The sequence below is a fragment of the Dipodomys spectabilis genome, unplaced genomic scaffold (assembly GCF_019054845.1).
Source record: "Dipodomys spectabilis isolate Male_0828 unplaced genomic scaffold, ASM1905484v1 ptg000130l, whole genome shotgun sequence".
NCBI classification, from domain to species: Eukaryota; Metazoa; Chordata; class Mammalia; order Rodentia; family Heteromyidae; genus Dipodomys; species Dipodomys spectabilis.
The window spans coordinates 1,561,635-1,586,196 of NW_024870807.1; positions in this window are offsets into that span (position 1 = coordinate 1,561,635).

Consider the following 24,562-nt stretch of genomic DNA (forward strand, 5'->3'; position numbering starts at 1 on the left):
TCTGCAGTGTTGGCTACTTGCAGTCCTAGAAGCATGTTTAGAGGTGAGGCTGGAGGTAGGGAAACTAAGCCCCCAGACTTACAAGAGGGAGCATGAGAGAAAGTTTTCAGAAGTTGTTTATGGCTTCAGGAAATGTGTAGTCTTTGTGAGCCATCTCTGCATTGGTTAAGACAATAATTGTAGACCTCCCCAGCCCAGGGAGGGGGCAGGATGGCAGGGCCTGCTATTATCGTGTTCTCTCCAGCACAACAGCTTGTTTACAAGAGGGACGAGGACTACACAGGGATTGTCTGGTGGCTCCAGGGCAGAGGCAGCTCCTCCACCCCCCTGCTTGTTCTTAGGTCCAATCCTGGTCATCAGTCCTAGTGCTCAATCATGGGGTATACTTGCCAGGAGGCTGAGGGGAGCAGCTGCTGGGGTGTGGACAGTTTACCAGGTGCCACTGTCAGCCCCTATTCATGCCATTGTCAGCTCTCTCCCCAGAACCAGGGAAAGCTAGCATTGCCCTAACTGGATGCGTTGTTGGAAGCACTTGGAACCAAAAGGCAAGAAATCCAAGTCCTGGTATGAGCTCCCCTTCTAACCTGCTACGGGCCCAGGGCAGGTCCTTGCCTTAGAATTCTAAGTCTCACCATTGTAAAGTAAGAACACCACCAGATTCAAGCTCTTAAGTTTAGATTATGTCTTTAACTCTCTTCTGAGTCTGAAGGTATGCATTTCTTGTGGATGTCAACATTTGACACACATTAATTTAATTTTAATATGATTTCATTGTTAGTGTATACGCTGCAAGCAAACAGAAAGTAATGGCATCTAGTTGAAGGAGGAAGCATGTAATGGGGGATAAAGGGCGATTTATTGAGTCTGCCTAAAGATCAGAGAGCAAAGATGGAGGCAAGTCAACTACTGGCAGAAGTGGTTCTACAGAGCTTGGTGAGAAACTGATTCTAGCACTATCTCTGTAGAGCCCACCAAAGGCTGGACCCCAGATACTACTGCCTGAACCTAGTGAAATAGTTACCACGGCTGCCACCCTCCCCTAAAAGGCTTCACAGAATCTTTATTTCTGTTCCATGTTTTTGACCAAAAATCTCATGAGAGTGCATTTGATTGGTGGACTATGATCATGTGATCATGTTGTAGCTGCAAGAGAGTCTGACAAAGCAAATGCTGGTACTTTTAGGTTTACCAAGAGGAAGTGGATCTTGATTAATAAAGTAAACACAACCCAGTCACAAGAAGGTTTAAATACTAGGTGACAAATGATCAGCAAGTGTCTTCTGCAAAACACAAACACAAAGCTGGCTTACAACCCTTATAAAGTTACCAAACACAAATACATTGAATTGGAATAAAACTAGTGACTTTCAAGTTGAAAAACATTTATAGAAGATGAATAATAATGCTGTTTTGACTAAGCTATCTCTTAGTCAATGCTCTTTTGAATACTGAATATGTGCCATAATCCACTTGTCTGATGGTTCTTGTTTGCCAGTAAGGCATTTTTTTTTACTCTGTCCACTGGCAGTTTATTTTATTTTTATTTTTATTTATTTATTTATTTTTTTGGGTCCAGTCGTGGGGCCTGAACTCTGGGCCTGGGCGCTGTCCCTCAGCTCTTCAGCTCAAGGCTAGCGCTCTACCACTTGAGCCACAGTGCCACTTCCGGCTTTTTTCTTTTTGCTTATGTGATGCTGAGGAATTGAACCCAGGGCTTCAGGCATGCAAAGCAAGCACTCTACCACTGAGCCACCTTCTCAGCCCCAATTTTTTAAAAAAGTTTATTGTAGGAGTGATGTACGGTTACATGAGTCAGGGAATGAGTACATTTCCTTTTGAACAGTGTCACCCCTTCCTCATTTTCTTCTAGATTCCCCCCTCTCTTCCCCCAGAAGTTGTATAGTTCCTTTGTCCCACCATTTCTGTGCTTCCCCTTCTCCTCCTCAAATCAGATAAACTTATATACAAGACAAAAGGTACAGAAATAGAAAAGGAAACAGTAACAGAAGGGACTAAACAAAAGTAAAAAATGAAAGAAAAAAAGAAAAAAAAGAACCACAAACAGTATAATAAAAAATCTATTACTACCATCTCTTGGAGTTCATTTAGATAAGCATCATTTTATATGATCTTATGCACATAGCTATTGAGCCATGTGATCCTCTCCTAAGAATATACTCCTTTGTTTTCTCTGTGTGAATATTTAGATTGAATATTTAGATTGCTGTTTAATTAATTATGTCCAGGTATAATGATTTATCTTTTATTTTGTCCATTGTAGATTTATAGCACATTATAGTTATTACAAATGAGAGAAAACATGTAGGCTATGTTTCCTTGGGTCTGGCTTACTTCATTAGTGTAACTTTTTCCAAGTCTTTCCATTTCCTTATGAATGGGGCAATGTCAAAAGGATATAGCTAGCAAGATAAATAGAAAGCCCACAGAATGGGAGCATATATTCACTAGTTATGTATCAGACAAAGGCCTCATATCTAAAATTTACTCAGATCTCAAAACTTTATACCGCCCCAAAACAAATTCCCAAAGAAACAACCACCCAATTAATAACTGGGTTAAAGACTTAAAGAGAGACTTCTCTGAAGAAGAAATAAGAATGGCCAATAGATACCTGAAGAAATGTTTGATATTTCTGGCCCTAAAAGAAATGCAAAACCAAACAGCATTGAGATTCCACCTCACCCCATGGCCATTATCAAGAAAACTGACAATAACAGATACAGGTGAGGAGTGGCCAAAAGGGAATGCTACTATACTCTTGGTCAGAATGTAAACTTGTTCAACCACACTGGAAAACAGTATGGAGGTTCCTCAAAAGACTAAACATAGAGCCTCCCTATGACCCAGCAATCCCACTTCTGGGCATGTCCCAAATGACCACAAACAAGGCCATACTAAAGCCATCAGCACAACCATGTTCCTTGTAGCATTATTTACCGTAGCCAAGATATGGAATCAACCCAGATTCCTCTCAGTGGATGAATGGATCAAGAAAATGTGGTTATTCTAAGCTTCCATCAGAAAAAATAAGGCATATTTTCATACTGAATAGTGTCTTCATCCTTTTCTCATTAGTGCTCATGACTACACTTATAAACATCAAAGCAGATCTGACTTTGGAAAGTAGATAGTTCTCAGTTATAAGGTGGAAGACCAGAATATTCTGAGAATATCAATGAATGTAAAAGCTCTTCACAATGTCTGAAGGATTCTGACATAATGGATTCTCTCATAGGCTCCTCTTCAAGCTTTAATAAGGAAGATATTAACCCTGCCTAGAGATATATCATTCGTTTGCCTTCTCTTCTGTATGGATTGGGGGGGAGGGGAACCTGCATTTCTTTTGTCTCTTTGAAGTCATATGTAGTTTTCTCACTTGTTTAGACCAGTAAGTGCTGGTCTAGAAAGAATTTCAGAGTTAATTCTGGAATTTTCCTGTCACTATGATGATCAATGATGTTCCAGGTAGTCCCTGCTAGCCTATGGGAATGAAGATGTCATGGAGCATGAGAGCCCCTGCTATGTTTGATGACAGGTATTGTGAGGGAGTATATAAGTATTTCTTAGTTTGATCCATTGAGAGTTTGTAAGCATCTTGTTACTCAGCATGACTTAACTTGTCCTTGCTGATACTCTTAGTAAGGTAGGGATTACAATCACTGTTGCTTCTTTCATATCCAACAAGGAATTCTGGCACTGAGTTTGAGAATCTTGGCTGAAGTCAAACAGCTAGAAAAATTCATACTTGACTTCCAGGTCAAGTGATTCTAAACTCCCCTCCCTACCCGAGAAGTTTCTAGAGCTGAGCAAGCAAGGCTCAGAATGCCTTGGCAGCAGGATTTTAGAGCTGTGTATGTAAGAGGTGATTCTGAAGGCCAAGTAAATTTCCATTTCTCCAATTCCAACTGTGAGCCACATGGAACCTTTATTTAAAGGGATGGTTCTCAATTTCCCTGTCACAGCCAGGGAGGGTGACAAGGTGATAGATGTACTTGGAACTACTGAGCTTCCGTTCCAAGAAGCACTTGGAGGTCATAAACCTGTTCACAAGGTGATGTCTGTGGGTGGCCGTGTAGCTGGCCGAGGGGGACTCCACTTTCAAGCTCCACCCACCTTCCTGTGGGAAAAAATGGCACCTTGTCTGGAAATAGATGATATGGCTTACAGTGCAGGTGGCCTAGCAAAAAGGCTAGAAATTACTGCTATGCTCCCAGCTGGTCCCCACATGGTGATTTTGGAAAGAAGTAGGCAAAGGTTGCATATTTTAACCAGTATTTTCTCCCAATGAAGCAGCATTTATTGGGACTCAGAACTCAATTTTGGCCTTATAACTTGAGAACCAAGTGCTTTCTGGGAGTTGCTGAGCTGTTCCAACTTGTGCATTTTTCTCAAACCATCTAGGCTGAGATCACATGTATTTGTGGCCACAGTTTACCAGATAAATAGAACCTCTATCTATCTATCTATCTATCTATCTATCTATCTATCTATCTATCTATCTATCTATCTATCTATCTATCTGTATGTCTCTTGATCTAAACTCATTCATCTAATAATTTTAAGCAAATATTTATCTTGAGAACTCAACTGACATCTTCTATGTGACTGTGGGATTTAGCAAAGCACAAATCTAAAATTTCACCGGTAGGTTGCACACTTAGGTAAGGGTTGATGTTACAATCTAATGGCTGAAAACAGAATTTCTATGCTGTACTTTGCAAGCAGAACTCTTTCTCGGGGAAGTCACAATCTTTGTTCTTAAGCCCTTCACCTGCTTGGATGAGGTATATCACCCATTATAAATGTCAACTGCTTATAAATCTTAACCATATTTTCATACTTTCACACCTTCATAGCCAAGCTGGAGAAATGGCTCAAGTGGTAGAGTGCCAGTCAAGCAAGCAAGCTGAGCAAGCTCAAAGCCCTGAGTTCAAATGTCAGTACTGGCAAACCAAACCAATCTATATAATAACAACAACAAAAACCCTAGTAACATCTAGATTAGTGTTCAACCCAATAACCATCACTGTGGTGTGGCCAACGTGACAAATAAAATGAGCCTGGCTATGAGGATTAATCCCTTCACTGGGCGCTGGGGAGCAGCATGTGTGTGACAAAGGAGACCAGCTAAGGCCTTAGATGCTATGTTCACCCAGGAGAATTTCCACTCCTGATGCCTTCAAACTCTAGCTACAACTCAGCTCCTGCAGGGATGAAGTGGGCTCCAGGTTACCCTGCCATATATGAATTTTTAAAAATTTTCTTCTCATACCTATGCAATAACACCTGCTTTGCTGCACATTTTCCTTCCTTCCTTCCTTCCTTCTTTCCTTCCTTCCTTCCTTCCTCCCTCCCTCCCTCCCCTTCTTTCTTTCCTTCCTTCCTTCCTTTCCTCCTTCCTTCCTTCCTTCTTCCCTCCCTTCCTCCCCTTCTTTCTTTCCTTCCTTTTTTCTTTCCTTCCTTCCTTCCTCCCTCCCTCCCTCCCTTCCTCCCTTCCTACCTCTCTCCCCTTCTTCCTTCCTTCCTTCCTTCCTTCCTTCCTTCCTTTTTTCACCCTCCCTCTCTTCCTCCTTTTGTTCCTCCATTCCTCCCTCCCCCTCTCCTCCTTTTTCTCCATCTCTTCTCTCTCTCTTTTTCTCTCTCTTTCTCTTTCTCTCTATTGTGCTAAAGATCAAACCTGGGCTCTTTTCTAGTGCTCTGCCATTAAGCTAACCACCTCAACTCTCGTTTTGTTGAGACACAGTTTCACGGCATAGCCCAGACTGCTTCATGTCTGGTACTCCTCCTGCCTCTGCCTCTTGCATGCTGAGATTATATACATGTACCTCCATGCTTAGCTCCCACCAACTATTTTTTGAGGCAAATGGAGTGTTAACTGGGAAGATGTTGATACCTTTCCCACTTAGGAAATGACACAACTGTGGCTCAAAGAAGCCAAATGACAGAGATAAGTCTGGGTCCCGCAGTGACAGCCAGACCTTTATTTTCCTAGGACTTCTTTTTATAACTTAAGTGAGTGTTGTTTCCTAGGTAGAACTTTCCTCAAACATCTGTTCTAGTTTTTGTTTTGTTTTGTTTAAAAAAAAAGAGAGAAAAAAAGAAACAGTCAGAGAAGATTACTGGTGGTTTGTGTTCTAAAATGGTCTCCAGAGTGTTATTCATAGGAGCATAAGCAAGGCAGGAGCAGGCATTGTGGGCATGTCCTCCCTGGATGGGCCAGGCCTGGGGTTGAGCAAAGGACCAGTACCACACTGTTGGCACACTTGCCCACCGGGACCATGAGAAAGTCAAGATCCATGGATGTTCCCTGTTTGTCAGGATTTTCCCAGGACTCACTGAGGCAGAGTAGGGTCAAGATAGGAAGCATTTGAATTGGTGAAGGACTCACAGACTCTGGGGTCAACCAGACCCGGGGTCAAGTCCTGCCCCTGTCACTTATTGAAGGTGTGATTTGGAGCATGTCACTAATCTGTCTGGACCTCGGTGTCTTCATCTGTATCAGGGAATGAATAGCCCTAAATCTATCGGGGACACAGTCCCAGGTTGCTGCTGTTCTGAGCAGGTGCTATTCCTCAGTTGCCACTTATTACATAGGTTCACCCTTCCTAGGTAGTCACCACCAGCTGACATGGAGGATGCTGAAGTCTGACACAGCTCAAACTCCTACACCTCTGTGCTCTCTGATAATAAATCCCCCTCCTTCTTCACAAAGGCCTCACCAAGGCCAAAGAGAGGAAAGAGAGCCACAGAGGCCAGACCTACCAGATGGAGCTGCTGAGCCTGCCCCGGGCCTTCCCAGCTAGAGCTGCTCAGGTTATGACCCAGACAGCTTACTTATTTCTCTGTCCCAAAGAAAGTTGTCCTTAAAAAAGTCCGGGCTTGGTCCTACTCTTCCAGCTGGATTGGAAGAGAAGGTGGTTTGTGTCACCCCTGGCCCTTGTTTTGACTCCTACCGGCCCAGTTCCTGTGGGAATCCTCTGTAAACTTCACCTCTCGTCAATGGTCCCTGTTCAGGAAAATTGGCTCCTTTGACACCATTTTAGACAAACCATAATGTGTGTGGAGCTGAAAGCAGTTCTATTTACAAGTCTGCAGGAAATAGCCCTGGTCAGAGGAGGGTAATTGAAGGGCAAAGGTTTCTAGGGGCTCAGACAAGCAAGGACCTGCCCCCCAGAGCTGGCTAGCTCAGCTTGGAGGGAGTCTAGGAAGCCCCTTCCCCAGGGCAGGTGCAGGTGCAGGTGAAACAGGCTCTGGGAAGGGGGCAAATGTGGCCTACAGGGGCACCAGGATGTCAGAACGGGGTACCAGGATGGGCAAGAGGGGTCAGGGACAGAAGATTGGAGGTCACCTAACATCCAGAGGTGACAGAGGCAAGTCTCGAAATAGTCTTCTTGTTCCTGGTCCCCAATCGGGGTGGTCTCCTTTCCTCTCATCCTGTCCATTCTACTTTCAACTCTTGGCTCCCCCTAGGGACTGATTGGCTCATATTGTCACCTCCTTAAGACTTGGGTCCCACATCATCTTTCCTCATCACCCTTGCCTCCTCCCTCTCTTTTCCCTTTCCTCCCAACCTTTTTTTTTTTTCTTCTTTCTTCATGGCCCTCATCACTTCCAAATCACGCGATTAATTTCTTGGTGCACTGTCTGCCTCTTCCTGGGTGCTTAGGACTTTGATTCGCTCATTGTTGTATTGTGTCACATGCAGAGCCTCCACATAAGCTCTGCTTACTCAGAGAAGTTATGGGATAAATAAACAAAGGAACCAATGGGTGAATGAGGCGAATCAATGAATGCCTCAACACCAGCATCAAATGGTTTAGCTTCAGCTCCCTCTTCTGATGCTTATATATTCCCTGGGTACAGATACAGGCTGCTGGCCTTGGCCTCGAGATCCTGCCTAGATAGAGCTCCCAACAGGTAGGAGCCATGGCGGCGGGGGGGGGGGGGTCTCCTCGAGCTGTTTATAAGAGGTAGGAACCAAAGCCCTGAGGCTCAGGGCATCCAGTAACACATTGGGGGGGGGGTCACCTAACATCCAGATGAGACTGAGGAAAGCTCAAAATATTCTTGTTCCTGCTCTCAGGGCCATCTCCACCAGGGACTGTCAGCAAATGAGAAAGATGAGACCTTACTGCAGGGGTGCTGGAGGTGGTGGTCCTGGGCTAGTGGGACTTAGAAGTGGAACAGAGGCACCTGGGTGGTCTTGCCTCAGGGAAGAGTTGGGAGACCTGGGGAGGTGACATTGCTAAGCAACTTCCTCCAAGCTATATCCTCAGTGAGACCCATTCCAGTGGACCAGCCTTTGACCCAGGCCTAGCTGTATCTCAAGCCTACCCTCTGTGGTGTCTCTGGGACCTCTTTATTAATAGTGATTATGACTCATGCCAGCCAGAACCAAAGGATGCTGGGGTAGCTTTGAACCGTCAACAGTCTGTGCTCAGGAGATACCAAAGATCACGTTGTCCTTACCAGTAGTAGGAGGCCAGGCCCCCAAGAGGGTAAGAGCTTGGTTACCTCAGCCTGGCCTTGGTATTTTTAGCCATTTTTTCTTCCTTCATTCCTTCCACAAGCCACTAGTCCACTCCTTGCCCAAATAACAGTCACCAAAATAGCCCTGGCAGTTGACAGAGGGGGCCTGAGAGAGTCAGAGACCCCTCCCTCCTGCCGGTCAGTCAGGTGTGAGCAGAGGCCCTGACTGGACCAGACCCAAGCCGAGGCTGTTAATTGAGCCTTCGGTCTGATAAAAAATAAAATAATATAAAAGCACGTGCTGCAGGCCAATGGTAGTGCTGGCTTGGAGGAGCTGCATGCCTGAGCTGCTTGGGGACATCTCAGGGCTGGGAATAGCTCAGGTTTGGGGACATCTCAGAGCTTGACAGAGGAAGAGCACCCTCCAGAAGTGGCGGCAAGTACCCCAGGGACTTTGGGGGAGTGTGTGGGGCTCCCCATGGAGAGGCTGTGTGGCTCAAAAGAGAGACCAAAAGAAAGTGGGTGCTCAGTGTCACCTCTTCAAAGAGACCATTGCCACGAGCTACTCTGGCTAAAACAGCACCCCCAACAGGTGTATTTTGCATTGTTTACCACCCCACCAGGCAGGAAGCTGACCTCTTTGTCTCTCCTGTGTGTCTTAGACAAATGTTTTAAAGTCAGTTAGCAAATAATTCAATGAAGAGGAAAACCATCTTGTGTCACAGAGCCCTTCACCATTCTCACCTTCTCAGCTTGCTTGGTTGCTGCTCCACTACTTGAGCCATGCTTCTGTAATGGCTTTTTGCTGGTTATGTTGAAGATGGAGTTTCAAAGACCTCTGAGGTCTCAAATTGTGGCTACGATTACAAGTCTGAGCTAAATGCCTGGTGAGAGCATGAGCTTTTCTCTACTCTTTCATTTTTCCATCCATCCATCCATCCATCCCTCCATCCATCCATCCATTCTCTGTGTAGCTGTCATCCCTTAAGAGCCCTTCTTTTTTTCTCCACTGCCTTATAGTGCTCCCACATCTGTCCTAATCCCTACTCTATCCTATTTCAATTCTCTATGATATGTAGACCTCAACCTTAGCTACTCAACCTCTTTGGTCTTAATTTCTTCTGCTGGTTATAAACTCCAGGAAGTTATGACCCAGCCTGTCCATTTACCTCAGTGTCCCCAGCACCTCCTGAGGCCTAATCTAACCTAACATCTGGGGATGGAGGGGCATATTAAAGGAGTAAAGCTCTTCTCCCAGCACAGCAGGATTAAGCTGAGTCCCCTCCCCCATCAGAGTGGTTTCCTCACTCAGGGCCTCCTGAGGAGGCAGCTCATATCAGGGCTGTGACACAGATCACATGGACCATTGTGGGTCTCCAGGATGGATGGGAGGGTTTCCCAGGGAGCAGGAAACTACTTCCACCTACCACTTTCAGTGGTCCTACTGGCCCACAAAGCCTCCTCCAGGGTTTTGCTTACCCCAAGCCCATCTCTGCTCCACAGATTAATGAGGGTCTGCCCAAAACTTCCAGGAAAAAGTCCCATCCAATAATTCTAAGGTTTAGAAAAAAAAAATCTTGCTTCAAGGTTTTCTGTTTGTTTTAAATGAAGCAGTAGAGTAACATATCATAGACTAGTGCAGGATCTGCAAACTATTTTTTGTGAAGGTCCGATAATAAACACAGACATTTGAGCAGTATTAGGGATCAAACTCAGGGCTTCGCACATGTTAGGCAGGTGCTCTATCATTGAGCTACATCCTCAACTCCAGACAGGAAGTATTTCTAGCCTGGTGAACCACACGTCTCTGATTTTCATATTAGCTTTCACCCAGAAACACCCATCAACAGGTTGGTATTGGGGCTTGAACTCAGGGCTTTATGCTTGCTTGGCTTGCTTAGCAGGTGCTTTTCCACTTAAACCATACCTCCAGCCCAATTGACTCATTGATTATTAATTAGAGATGGAGTTCTTTGGATTTTTTGACTCTGGCTAGCTTTGAACTTTGATTCTATATCTCAGCCTCCTGAGTAGCTAGGATTATAGTAAACAGGATCACAGTATGTGGCAAATAAAACCTTTTTGTAGACACTTACATTTCATGTTATTTTCAGATGCTGTAGACTGTTATTCTTCTTTTACTTTTTTTCCCCCCAACCTCTAAAAAAGTTTTGAACAGTCTTACTGTCCCGGAACCAGATTTTCTGACCCCTACAGTAATGTAAATACTTGGGTTCAAGTCCTGTTTGATTACCAGCTCACTGGGCAACATTCTCCTTTTGGGAGGTTCACTTTCCTTGACAAAGAAATCAGAGCTTGACCTAGTTGTCTCTGAAGTCCAGACCCTCTTTAACAACAGATGATGAAACTTCAAGCACTCTGTTGAGTTTAAGGAGACATTTTAGCCAACATAGGAAGAAAGCCTTCTGTAGATCTTCAAATCCCTCTCCTAAGGCCATGGTAACTTGGGTATACCTAATCTTCTCTGTCCCTTAGCAGCAGTGAAAGGATCTGGAATCTTCCATGATGACCCATGGACAAAGGATTTGGGGTTGGGCATCCAAGGGCTACCTCTTCCCTCCTCTTCGCCCAGGCCCTTCATCCGCCATTCATGCCTGCCCTCTCTTTCCTGCTGCCTTGCTTAACAAAGACAAAGACAGTAGTTGACACTGTAATGTTGAAAATTGCTTGTTTCAGAACATCCCAGTAAACAAGCCCCGTCTTTGTTTTAATCCCCGCCTAGCTTACTGTAGTTAATTATAGGAATTTCAGGCTATTTATGTGATCGGAGGACAGTCGAAAACATTCATTTGTCGGCAGGGTAAGTGCTGGGTGGGAACTGCCTCCAAGTGCAGAAAGGACTGTAGGTAGCATTTGTCCCAGGGGCTGTGCGGGGTGGTGTGGGGGCCCAGGTGTGTAATTACCCCTACTGCTCCCAATGAGAAGAAGAGGCTGCCATGGAAAGTGACACCTAATGACTATTTTCAGGGGAGTGGGTAACGGGAAAGGCCCTGGTGTTTAAGGCTATTGCCTGAGATGGGAAGCCTGGCACCTGCCAGGTGAACAGGGTTATTTCTGGGCCTGTCAGCTGCCAGCCTCTATTCCTGTCCCCAGAAGGTCTAGGAGGCAGGAAGCCCGACCTAAGGTTCCCAGGCGGCCTGCTAGAGGGAGGGGGCTAGGGCTGGAGGCTGTGGGTGACGCCTCTTCAACCTCTTCTCCAGCCCTGGAGGAGCCGGGGTTAGTGAGGAATGTTAACAAAGAGGAGACAGTGCTGGCTAAACAGAGGCCCTGCGACAATTCCCAATCCCCACCCCTTTGACAGACAAGCCAGGCTTTTGTGCGGACTCAATAATTATCCTTCACAATTACCAGGGCCGTGGGGCTGCACTGGGGCAGGGGGTGGGCTGGGAGGGAGGTGCAGCTGGAACCCCAGCTTTTGGGGTAGCTGCCTGGCAGCTACTGGTCACAGGAGCCCCGAAAACCATGAGGAGCTGGGACTGGACTCCCCCAGTACTGCATTTGTGTACCAGGGTGGTTTCAGGAGCCCAGGGGGCTTGGCTACATCTCTGTGCCACCCGAGCCAGCTGAGTGTCATACCCATCTCTCTCAGTGCTGAGATTTTTTTTTTCCAGTTGTGAAGCTTGAATTCAGGGCTTGGGAACCGTCTCTGAGCTCTTTTGCTCAAAGCTAGCTCTCTACCACTTTGAGTCAAAATTATACTTCCAGTTTTCTGGTGGTTAATTGGAGATGAAAGTTGCATGGCCTTTTGAACTGCGATCTTCAGATCTCAGCCTCCTGAGTAGTTAGGATTACAGTCCAGCCATGCTGAATCTTTTGTCCTCCTAATCCCCCTGTCCCTATGTGATCTGCATTCATAGTCCACACGCACCCACCTCCAGACCTTACTGTTCGTGTTCCTCCAGCCTTCAAAACCCTTTCATCTTATGCTGTCTCAGTCCAGGCATCCAGTCCTTGGTTTGTAGCTTACTTCTTTCAGGGAGCCTTCTAGGCCTGCCCCACCTGACACTTACCTCTCCTAGTCTGACCTTTGACAGGTTAGTGGTTCTGTGCCATGCGAGAGTGTGCATATCAAGTATACTCAAATAGGAGTGTGGTCCTCCAACTCAGTTACAAACTTAATAATAACAGTCATCATCATGACAGTAATTACACCCAACATGTACTGGTTGCTTAGTAGGTACCTGGCAGAATGCTGTGTTTTCCACACAATTAAATCACACAAACATTTGAAAAAGTAGGTACTGTTATTGGTCCTGGCCTCCACAGATACATAGAGAATTTAATGAACTCATCCTAAGACACAGAGCAACAAATGATAGAGCCAGAGCTATTGGTGAACAGGGACCGACAGGTGACAGCCCGGTGAGAACCGATGGATAGTTCTTGTCTTTCTCCAACTCTATTTGGTCAGTGTGGTGCTTTGAGATCAGCCCACCGTGGTAAGATTTACACCCGGAGAATCAGCAATGCCACAAATAAGGGCTTCCTCCCTTTGTCTCACCCCAGAAAACTGGTTGTTAGACAGCTACCAGTACATCATGAGATAGGCCTCTCAATTATGCAGTCAGTGACCTGCATTATGATTTAGGGAGGGGCCTACAAGTAGGAGGCGAGTCATCCATCCATTCAGCTGTCTACTCAAGGGAGCAGGTATTTATGTTCGCACTATTAGAGGGGTGGGAAAAGCTTAGCTTGTGGGGACAAGACATGACCCTTATAGCACTCAAGTTTGCTTTAGTGTCAGGCAAACCTCAATATTCCTTCATGTGCCCAGAGACCAGGGCAGCCAGGTTTCCCAGAATACTATGCATCCCCTCCGTCTGACCTTGGCAAAGGCCCCTTCACCCCTGCCCAGCTGCAGACAGACCAATTAGAGGCTGCCTTCAGCTTAGCTTCAAACGAGACCAGAAAAGCTGAGGATAATGTTAGAAAAAGTCAAAGTTAGCCCTTTTCCCAGAGTCTCGGCGGGGCTGACCCTGGAGTGTCTGTCTCAAGGGAAGTTATTTTGGTTTCCCTGCCTGGTGGCTGGGAGCAATTTGCCGGGCACCCATGGGCCAGAGGGACCAGGAGGCAGCTGCCTTTTTACACCCAGGTAATGATGGTTTCTGGCCTAGAGAGATCAACAGGGGCTAAAAATACGCTTCCTTCACATCTGGATGCAGCCTGCAAGGAGGGAGCGGGCTTGGAAATCATGGAGCTCAGTGGATCCTTAGCCTCCCTGCCACTCAGGGCCCAGACACCCTTGGCCCAACTGGGGCCTGGACCACTGGACCCTCAGGCCCAAGGGCAGCCCAGAGCCGGGGTGGGCTCTTGGAACCCACAACTCTTATCTTTGCTCCTGGAGAAGCCTCTTAGTTATCCCAGAGCAAGAGTGAAGATTTGGGATGCAAAGGGGCCAACCCAGTGTCAGCCCTCTACTGGGCACTGGGGCAGAGGAACAGAAGGACACACACTCTTCTGTACCCAGGAAGTCCATGGTCTGGGTGAGGAGACCTTACCTGGAGATGACCCTGCAAGGGCCAGTGATGGCAAAAGGCAGGGCCCCAACACAGCTAAACAAACAGCCCACATGGGCTATCACATTTCCTCTAGATGCCTGAAACTCTACAGGCAGCTCATCCAGCTCTCATGCCATCCTTATGGGCCTCCAGCAAAGTGGTTCTTGCAATAATCCCCTTGTACAGACCAGGGAAGCAAGGCTCAGGGCTACAGTTTCATAGTCATGTCATCCTTGCTGATGTGGTGAATGACAGCCTCTCTGTTTACTGAAGGTGTTCTGTCTATAACCAGGGTTGTGGCAGACCTAGATTTTAAATTTTCTAAGCTCTGCAGGCTAGGTGGTCACTGTTTCACTCATTCAACCCCACGGCAGGGCATGAGATCAGTCATAATGCATACAAATGAGTAAGTGCAACAATGTTTCCAATAAAGCTTTATTTACAAAAACAGGTGTCAGGCTGGACTGGGTCCACTGGCCATAGCTGATCACACTCTAGAGCTCGAAATTATATCTTATTTTTTTCTTTATGTTATTTTGGTCCCTGAGATATATCTTATAACGGAACTGTCTTGAGGGAACTCAAATTCTCAAACATGGTACCTGCAGTTTCTAGAGTAGCCCTGCTTAATAGAAATAGAAACATAGAAACATAAGTTACATGCATAATTTAATAGATTCCAGTAATTGTATTAGGAAGGAAGCAAAAAATAACTAACATTAACTTTAATAAAATATTTCATTTAATCCAAAGGTGTCAGAATTATTACGATGTTAACAGGTAATCAATACAATATATTATTGACTTAAAAAAACTTTCTCCTTTCCTATGGAGCCTTCAAAATGTGATGTGTTCTTTTTATTTGTAGCATCCCTCAGTGGATAAGTTGCCTTCTTTGAAGCTGTCAGTAGCCATACATGACTTAATGGGCTTCCTTAGTGGATGGTTTATCTCTGGGGTGAGGATAAGGTATTTTTTTACTGGCCCTTGGCTTACGATGAAAATATGTGTAAAATAGAAGTGAGAGAAATTTCTTGACAGGTCAGTGTGTCAGTCAAGGTCACTGGATATAGGTTTGTTATAGAAAGAGATCTATGATATGACATGACAAAGCCCACGCATCTGTACAGGACAAACCGCTCATCTCAGAGAGCTGCTTCTGCCGTCCTGTTACTGGTTCAAGACACCAGGTCCAGGGGCCAGAACGTTCTTTGTCTCCAGAGAGAAAGAATTCAAGGGAAGACATAGAGGAGACTTAAGTGGGAGCAGTCTATTGATACAGAGCAAAGTTATACTCTCCAAATGGGAGGGGGAAGACTCAAGAAGGAGCTGTGCAGGGGTGTGAAGAGGTCTTAAGACCTCAGGCTTTGATTGGAGTGTGTGTCCCTAAGAATGATCAGCCTAGAAAATTGGATTGTATGTCATCAAGTTCTGTCACATACCAGGTAGGGGAAATTCTTTTTTTTTTAAATAAGTTTTTATTGTGAAAATGCTGCATAGAGGGGTTACAATCACATGAGCAAGGTGATGAGTACATTTCTTTTCAAGCATTGTTGCCTCCTCCTTTGTTTTTCCCCTTCCACCCCTTCCCTCCCACCTCCACAACTACATTCCCCCCACCCCTCGCCTGAATTGTAAAGTTCGTTTTTTCGAAATAGTGTCTTGTACATTTCATTGTTGTAATGGGTCAACCTGTATCCCTATTTAAACAATTTGTTTTTTCTCTTCCACTCTGTAAGTTATACCAACATCAAATGCAGTGAAAACAAGGTTATACCATGGGGGAGGGACATACAAAGCAACAAAAATATCATGTGGTACCTTATAAATACATTAGAAACAATAGCAAGAAAGAAAAAACCACTTGTGTCCTTATTTTGGGGTTTATTTCACTGAACATCATCTTTGTTTTTTAACATCATCTTATCTGACCTTTTCTGCTTGTCTCAGACATATACTAGATATTGCAAATAAGGGAAACCATGGGACCTATGTTTCTTTGGGCCTGGCTTACTTCACTTAATATAATTTTTTCCAAGTCTTTCCATTTCCTAAAAAATGGGGCAATGTTATTTTTTCTGATGGAGGCATAGAATTCCATTGTGTATAGATTCCACATTTTCTTGATCCATTCATCTACTTAGGGGCATCTGGGTTGGTTCCATATCTTAGCTATGGTAAATAATGCTGCGATAAACATAGTTGTGCTGGTAGCTTTAGCAAGGTCTTGTTTGTGATCATTCAGGTAAATACCCAAAAGTGAGCTCTATGTGGAGTCGTTTTTTTTCTGTCGGTCGTGGGCCTTGAGCTCTGGGCCTCAGCACTGTACCTCAGCTCTTCAGCTCAAGGCTCAAGGCTAGCGCTCTACCACTTGAGCTACAGCACCACTTCCAGTTTTCTGGTGGTTTATTGGAGATAAGATTTTTACCGACTTTCCTGCCCGGGCTGGCTTTGAACTGTGATCTTCAGATCTCAGCCTCTTGAGTAGCTAGGATTACAGGCGTGAGCCACCGGCGCCCGGCTTATGTGGAGTCTTTTGAGGAATCTCCATACTACTTTCCAAAGTGGCTGAACAAGTTTACACTCCCACCAACCAGTAGTGTTCCCTTTTGGCCATATTCCCTCCAGCATCTGTTGTTATTAGAGTTCTTGATTATAGCCATTCTAACTGGGGTGAGGTGGTATCTCAATGTTGTTTTAATTTGCATTTCTTTTATGGCTAGAGAGGTTGAGCATTTCTTCATGTGTCTATTGGCCATCCTTCTTTCCACTTCAGAGAAGTTTCTCTTTAAGTCTTTAGCCCACTTATTTATTGGGCAGTTGTTTCTTTGAGGATTTGTTGTTGGAGGATTCAATTTTTTGAGGTCCAGATATATTTTAGATGAGACCCTTGTCTGTTGTATGGCTAGTGATGATCTTCTCCCAATCTATGGGTTTTCTATTGATCTTGCTAGCTATGTCCTTTGCCATGCAGAAGCTTTGCAACTTCATGCAATCATTTGTCCAACCTTTCTTTGATTTATTGTGTTTCTGGATCTTTATTAAGAAAATTTCGAGGGGCTGGGAAGGTGGCTCAGTGGTAGAGCGCTTGCCTTGCATGCATGAGGTCCTGGGTTCAATTCCTCAGCACCACATAAGCAAAAAGAAAAAAGCCAGAAGTGGTGCTGTGGCTCAAGTAGTAGAGCACTAGCCTTGAGCTGAAGAGCTGAGGGACAGCACCCAGGCCCAGAGTTCAGGCCCCACAACCAGACCCCAAAAAAAATTTAAAAAAAAAAGAAAATTTCGACCTGTGCCAAGGAGACCTATTTCTCTTATTCTGTCCTGTAAGGGGGAAATTCTTGACTGGATGGTCAGACCAGGGCTGTCATTTTCTACAGCTGTGGGGGCTACAGATCCTCAGGGCCATGGTGTGCATCACAAGCCATTCTGTTACCACCAGCAGTTCAGAATGCGAGGCTTTGTCAACATGCAAGTTGTGTTCAGCCATGGGGTTTCCTAACTCTCTGTCTAATAGCAATAACAGTTCCAGTCTGAATCTCAAGGCCTGAGACCCAGGAGAGCTAATGTTTCCATCCAAATCCAATGTCAGAAAAAAAAAAAAAAGCCACTCTCCCAGTGTTAACAAACTCAGGCAGGAGCAGGAAGGTCAGTCTTTTGTTCTATTCAGGCTTCTCACGGATTAGATAAGGCCCACTTATAGTACAGAGGTCAACCTAATTGATTGAGTCTACAGATCTAGATGTTAAATGCATCCCCAAACACCGTCAGACCTTCATGGACACACCTGGAATAGTATGTGTCCAGAGACCTGGGTAAATGAGCCTGCAGCACCCAACCACGTCCTATAGGCCTTGTTTCTCTCAGTGTGATTCTTGCCATGACTACCTTGGATCTTGCTGGAGATGCAGAAACTCAGGCCCCAGCCCAGGCCAGCTAACCCAGAGTCTGCTCATTAGCAAGTCCCCAGAGCATGGACTGTGAAGGTTGTAGACCTGTGGCTTTGTGTAGGTGACCACCTTTTGGATCCTGTCTCCTGCTCTCACCAGCATATTCCCCACCCCCCATGCCCAACTTCCCTACCTCTACCTCTCTGCTTGAAGTGCCAAGGAAATTCTTCCTGTTGCTGCCACAAGTGGCTAAAGGGAATGAATGCCCTTAACCCCATTTTCCTACTTTTGTGATTTTTTTTTTTTTATAAACTCTTCTAGGAGTAGAGCTGCTTTAGATTTTTGCTTTTCTCTCCCAGGGCAAAAAAAAAAATCATAATGGCTCTCACTGCATGGGCTGGTGAAAGCACTGAACAAATGGAGACTGGAGGCAGCCAGCTGTACTTCAAAGGCCGCCACCATGGGCCTGGCCTGCCAGGAATGAGCACAGGTGAGGGCGGGGGAAGAGCACCCCCAGGGATGGAATTTTCATCATGGAAGAGCACATTTGATTGGTTTCAATCGCTGGCAGCTTCCTGAGGCTGCTGGTCGGCATTTGTCATACTGTTCATTTTCTTCCTATCTGAGGTGGCCCATTAAGTTTCTCAGATTGCTTCTGGGCCAGGGAGGGGCTCTTTGGTCGCAGAATGAGAGAGGGACATTGTCATATCACTGCTTAGAGAGGAGCTATGGTTCCAAGCACAGAGTCAGCAACTTCCCAGTGTAGCTCTCCAGTCCTTCCTGAAGATGCCCATGATTAATGGTTTATACCTTTTCTGTGTCCTCAAGATTACAATGTCATTATTGCATCTTCTGAGGTTCTCTGAGGGTTGAAGCATTTCAGGAAATAGCATTGAGTACCCCCAAAGACTTACTTAATATCATAACTGTGGATGATTTGACTTCATTGACACCAGTCTTACAATTTAAGATTTGTCTTCCCTTGGGATACTATTCTGGGAAAAAAGAAAGAAATTTGCTATCTTGATATTCTGCAGACAGATCTCAGAATCAAGGATATATAACGTTTTAGCTGCACAAAAGGGCAAGTTATGTAATGGTAATAATGAAAGTGACCATTAAGAGTGCACATTTCGGGGTGGGCCTATGGACAATGCCTGTAATCCTGGCTACTTCAAAGGTGGAGATTGGATGATTGAGATTCAAGACCAATCTGGACCGGAAAATGAGTAAGACCTTATCTCAAAAAAATTAAAAAAAAAGAAGAGTGTGAGGCAGTATGTATCTGTAGTCTCAGCTATTTGAGAGGTAGAGGAAGATAGAGGTTCCAGGCTGGCCCTTGCAAAAGTACAAGGCATATCTGAAAAACACATTCACAGCCAAAGGACTGGGGACATGGCTCAAGTGGTAGGTAGAGGGCTTGTATGTGCGTTCTGTCTCCAGTACTGGAAGAGGGGACTCCCATTAACAGAGCACATGCAATGAGCTGTTCACGGAGCACTTCTGATCCATCAGCTCTGAGTCTTCACAGAACTGATCGGGTCCACCTGGGGTCAGACCCATATTGCAAATGAGAAAAAAAAAAGAGAAAGCAGGGTTGTTTTTTTAAGAAATTTACTTTATTGTTGTTATAGAGTGATGCACAGAGGGGTTCTGTTTACATGAGTCAGGTAATAGTACATTTTCTTCCATATGGTGTCAACTGTTCCCACATTCTCTCCCTTCCCCTCTCTCCCGTCCCCCCATGAGTTCTATAGCTCATGTTCTTCAATGTCCAGTGTGCTCTACTGTTGTACTTTTTCATCCTTTTTCCTTGTGTTCTGCGCTTTCCTCTCCCCCTCCCAAAGCTATACACATGAATACCTTGCATATAAGGTTAAGAATACAGACTCATCAGAAAAAGAAAAAAAAATAAAGGAGTCTTGTTTCCATATCTTAAGAGTTTGTTTTAGTATATATATAATTTCATATAAATGTGAAGAGACACTTGGGTATTGCACTTTTGTGATTCTCTTCTAAGGTAACCCTTTTCTGGTCTCACTACATGTGAATATCTAGAATCCTATGTAATAATTTGTCATACCTCAGTGCCAGGAGGTCTTTTTTTTTTTTTGGCCAGTCTCGGGGCTTGAACTCTGGGCTTGGGTGCTGATCCTGAGCTTCTTTTGCTCAAGGCTAGCAGTTCTCTACCACTTGAGTTGCAGTGCCACTTCTGGCTTTTACTGAGTAGTTTATTGGAGATAAGAGTCTCACAGACTTTCCCACTTAGACTGGCTTTGAACTGCCATCCTCAGATCTCAGCCTCCTGAGTGGCTAGGATTACAGGTGTGAGCCACCAGCACCTGGCTCAGAGGGTCTTTTGAGGGGCTGCTCGTGGTCTGGGCTGGATTCCAACGCAGCTTACACAGTATCTTTGTCTCTGGAAATTGTCAGCGCTGCTCTTCTCTAATATAATTGCATTTCTGTTTGTATGTACGAGTACAATTAAAGGGGCCCTATGTGTGACATATGTGTGTGCCACGGCCCCCCTCCACCTTCTCTCACTTGCCCCTCCCCTCCCTTGCGGGCCCAGGGTGGATTCTCCTAGAGGACAGAGATGGTATTGGTCTTTGCCATGTAGAGACACTCTTCTTAGCTCTTTACTCCAAAACACACATTATGCGGAGCAAATATGAACTTGTTTGTTTTTGTTGTTGTTTGAACGTGGGGCTTTGTGCTTGCCAGGCAACTGCTCTACCATTTGAACTATAACCACAGCTCTTTTGTTTTTAGCTTGTTTTTCAGATGGAGCATTGCACTAACTTTACTCCAGGGCTGACCCCAAACAGCAATCCTCCCACTTTGGCCTCCCAAGTAGCTAGGGTTATAGGCATGAGATACCAAGAGCTGCCCAGTATATATATATATATATATATATATATATATATATATATGTATATATATATATGCATATATATGTATATATATCTATATATAATTTCTTATATCACAGATAAGAAACAAAGGCTTCAGAGGTTAAATGATGTTTTCCAAGATCATCCACAAGTCCATACAGAGCCAGGGTTTGGCACTAGGCTAGGTGTTAACAGTGCTGAACTGACACTGTGCAGTTAGGTGGGAGGAAGTAAAGGCCTGGGGATTGCGCATTCATTATCTATAATTAAGGAAGGCTTCCTGGAAGAGGAGGGCTTTGACTAGGACCCAAAGGAAGTGATCTGCTGAAGAGAACTGAATGGAGAGGAATTACAGATATTGATGGAATCTAAGAAATCTGTAACATAAAGCAATAGCCAATTCAAAAAAAAAAAAAAAAGAGAAACACTGTTGTGAAAGCAGTAGGAGCAAATTTTGCTAGAGATTATTAGCCTTTAGTTAGCAAAGTCATGGAAAAACATTTGGTACCTTCTGGTTTCAACAGAAGATACAGAAAACTATTGAATTAAGAGTAGAAATAGTAAATATATTTTTGCTAATTATTTTACCATTAGAAAGGACATACCTCTGTATATCATGTTTAAAATAACAATAAAATAATAGCAATAAAAGTTAAAAAATAAAGAACACTGAAAATAATTTTAAAAAAAGAAAAGAAAGCAAGGACCCAGATCTGGGTTTGGGCATTGTCCTGTTTTTTAGTTTCTCAAGGTTAGCATTCAACCACTTGAGCCACAGTTATGGTTTCCTGGTGTTTAATTGGAGATAAGAGTCTCATGGACTTTCCTGCCCTGGTTGGCTTTGAACCCTGACTCTCAGATCTCAGCCTCCTGATAGCTAGGATTACAGGTGTGAGCCACTGTCTCCTGGCTGGACACTCAGGCTTGATCCTGTCATTTACCTGTTGATATAGACCAGGCACTTTCCCTCAGTTTGTTTTCTGTGCATAGCGCTGAAGTGGGTATACTGAGGGAGATCCAGAGCACTGACATGATTTTTCAAGTTCACCTGGCTGGCAAGCAGCAAGGCTGACATCCACCTGGCCAGCTGTGTCTTCTGGAGGGCATTAGCTGTGTCCTCAGGGTGGGGATAGGGGTAGGGGGGTGTCCCTTCCATTCTTTCACTACACTGATGGGCTTTATGCAGCTCCAGACAAGTGGGAGCCTGGCTTGACCCTCTTGAGCAAGTATATTGGACAGGCAGTGTCCTGGAGAGGAGCCTCCAGGACCACATAGACTGGGGCCTTAAGTTCCTTCTTCCCCAGCCCCGCATTGAGAGCCTGCAGACACCCCCCTTGGCCTGCATGCCCACGTCAGGCTCCTGGGGAATAAAAACCCTTAACTGTGTTTCTCTAAACTGATCATCAATTCCCCCTTTATGAAAATTAACACTGGATGGGAAATGTCTTCAAATATACATCAAGGGCAGGCAAATGGCGTTTTGAGATCAATGCCGGGCGCACACAGGCTGGGGCTGACTTCATTCACTCACCTCTCCAAACCTGCACCCCGGAGCCCCCAGCAAAGCAGGCTTTAGTCTCAGGCAGCGTTTCTTCTTTTCTGAGTAATTTAAGACTCCTTGAGGGTTGGGGGGGTCTCGTACCCCATCTTTTCTTGGCACCCCCTTCTCCTCCCACCAGCTTTCCTCTAGGTATTCCCACTTAATTTTGTTTAGAAATTGGAGAAGTAAGTGGGGAGTACAGCTTGATTATGGACTTTATTGAAAGGTTTGATTTAGGTTTCTCTCTGTTCTTATATCAAAGATGAAGTGGATGTAGCTTCACTTCATGCTCAGGTAATGAGATTTTATATTAAAAAGAATAAATTAAGCTCATAAAACCGTAGGTGGAAGGCTGGGAGGGGCTGCCACGCTCATGGAGGGAATCTATACATTTATGTAACAAGTATCTACCATGGCAAAGATTTCAGCTTTGGCCTGGGCTGTGAAGCCAAAGGCAGCCTTTTCCCACTTACTTTTTGGGAAGTATTCCTATAGATCCTGGAGGATGAGCTCCCAGAGTCCCCAGAGCCACAAACAACTCTGCTATCTCTTTCTCTTACCACTAATTAGCTGTGTGTTTGTAGGTAAGTGGCGTAGCCTCTGATTTTCCCTGTTCTCTAAACTGGCAGATGCACTATTGTCGTATTTGTCATCAGTGTGTCCATTACCACCCGAGCTACTGTGTTAATTATACAATCGGTGCCTGTGACATGTCCAGTCAGCCGCCTTGAGAATGCTCATTAACCACCTTTAGGAGCAGTAGTTGTCTTAGCAGATAAAGGTAGTTATTACTGTCCAGGGAGCTAGCAGCATATTCATGATGAATAAATGGGATAAGAAACCAAAGATGGATGGACACTTGTGGCTCACACCTGTAATCCTAGATACTCAGGAAGCTGAGCTCTGAGGATCTGGGTAGAAAAGTTTGTGAGACTTTCATTTCTTTTTTTTTTTTTTTTTGTCAGTCATGGGGCTTGAACTCTGAGCCTGGGCGCTGTCCCTCAGCTCTTCAACTCAAGGCTAGCGCTCTACCACTTGAGCTACAGCGCCACTTGAGACTTTCATTTCTAATTCACCACCAAAGAGTTGAAAGTAGAGCTGTGGCTCAAGTGATACTGTTCCAACTTAGGACAGTACCCAGGCCTTGAGTTCAAGGCCTAGTTCACACACACACACACACACACACACACACACACACACACACACACACACACACACACCTCAAATATCTCAGTATAAAAACCCCCATAATGCTGAGCACCAGTGGCTCACACCTGTAATCCTAGCTGCTCAGGAGGTTGAGATCTGGAGGATCATGGTTCAAAGCCAGCCAGGGCAGGAAAGTCCTTGAGACTCTTTTATCATTAATAAGTTTTTTTTTAATTGTGAAAATACTGTACAGAGGGGTTACAATTACATGAGCAAGGTAATTCAGTGAGACTCTTATCTCCAATAAACGACTAGAAAACTGGAAGTGGCGCTGTGGCTCAAGCAGTAGAGCACTCACCTTGAGCTGAAGAGCTGAGGGACAGCGCCCAGGCCCAGAGTTCAAGCCCCATGACCGACAAAAATAAAAAAGAAAAAGAAAAAAAAAGAAAAACACATAACTACTGTTTTTCCACAAGCAATTTCTGCTCCCTGATGCCAGGCCCTAGGCTACGTGTCTCTGCATCTGTTGAGAGGGGACAAATCCTATGTGAGACACTCAACATAGGCAGAGGCTGGGGAAAATAATCTGAAACTCCAACCTTCCTTCTGCCCATTCCTCACTCCACCCCCTCCCCGTCTTGTGAGCAATAAAACAAAATACAAAGAACAGGAATCAAATAAAGACTCTGAAACTGAGCCGTCTGTGGTCATTTTAAAACAGATCCTTTTTGAAAAGCCGGGGTGACATTTTCCTTTAACGCCTGATTTTTTTTTAATGCCAGTTGCATTTTTTAAGCACCCGGCCGGCTTGTAACTAGCCGAGGCGGTACAGTAGCTGTGCTGACTGTACCATTTGATCATTAATTTATCACAGTTCTAGCAGTTTGTCTGACAGGTGATAGCGCTTTCATCTAATGAGCCCACAGCTAGGGTAGAGGCACGGAGCCCAAGCTGGCCAGCCTGCAGGGCGCAGGCCACGTAGATATCTCTGCTGACCTGTTTTTATTCCGGAAACTGTGAAAGGCCCAGAGCTTAGCTGCCTAGGGAGACTGGAGTCCTGCCACTGTGAGCAAAGCTTAGAAG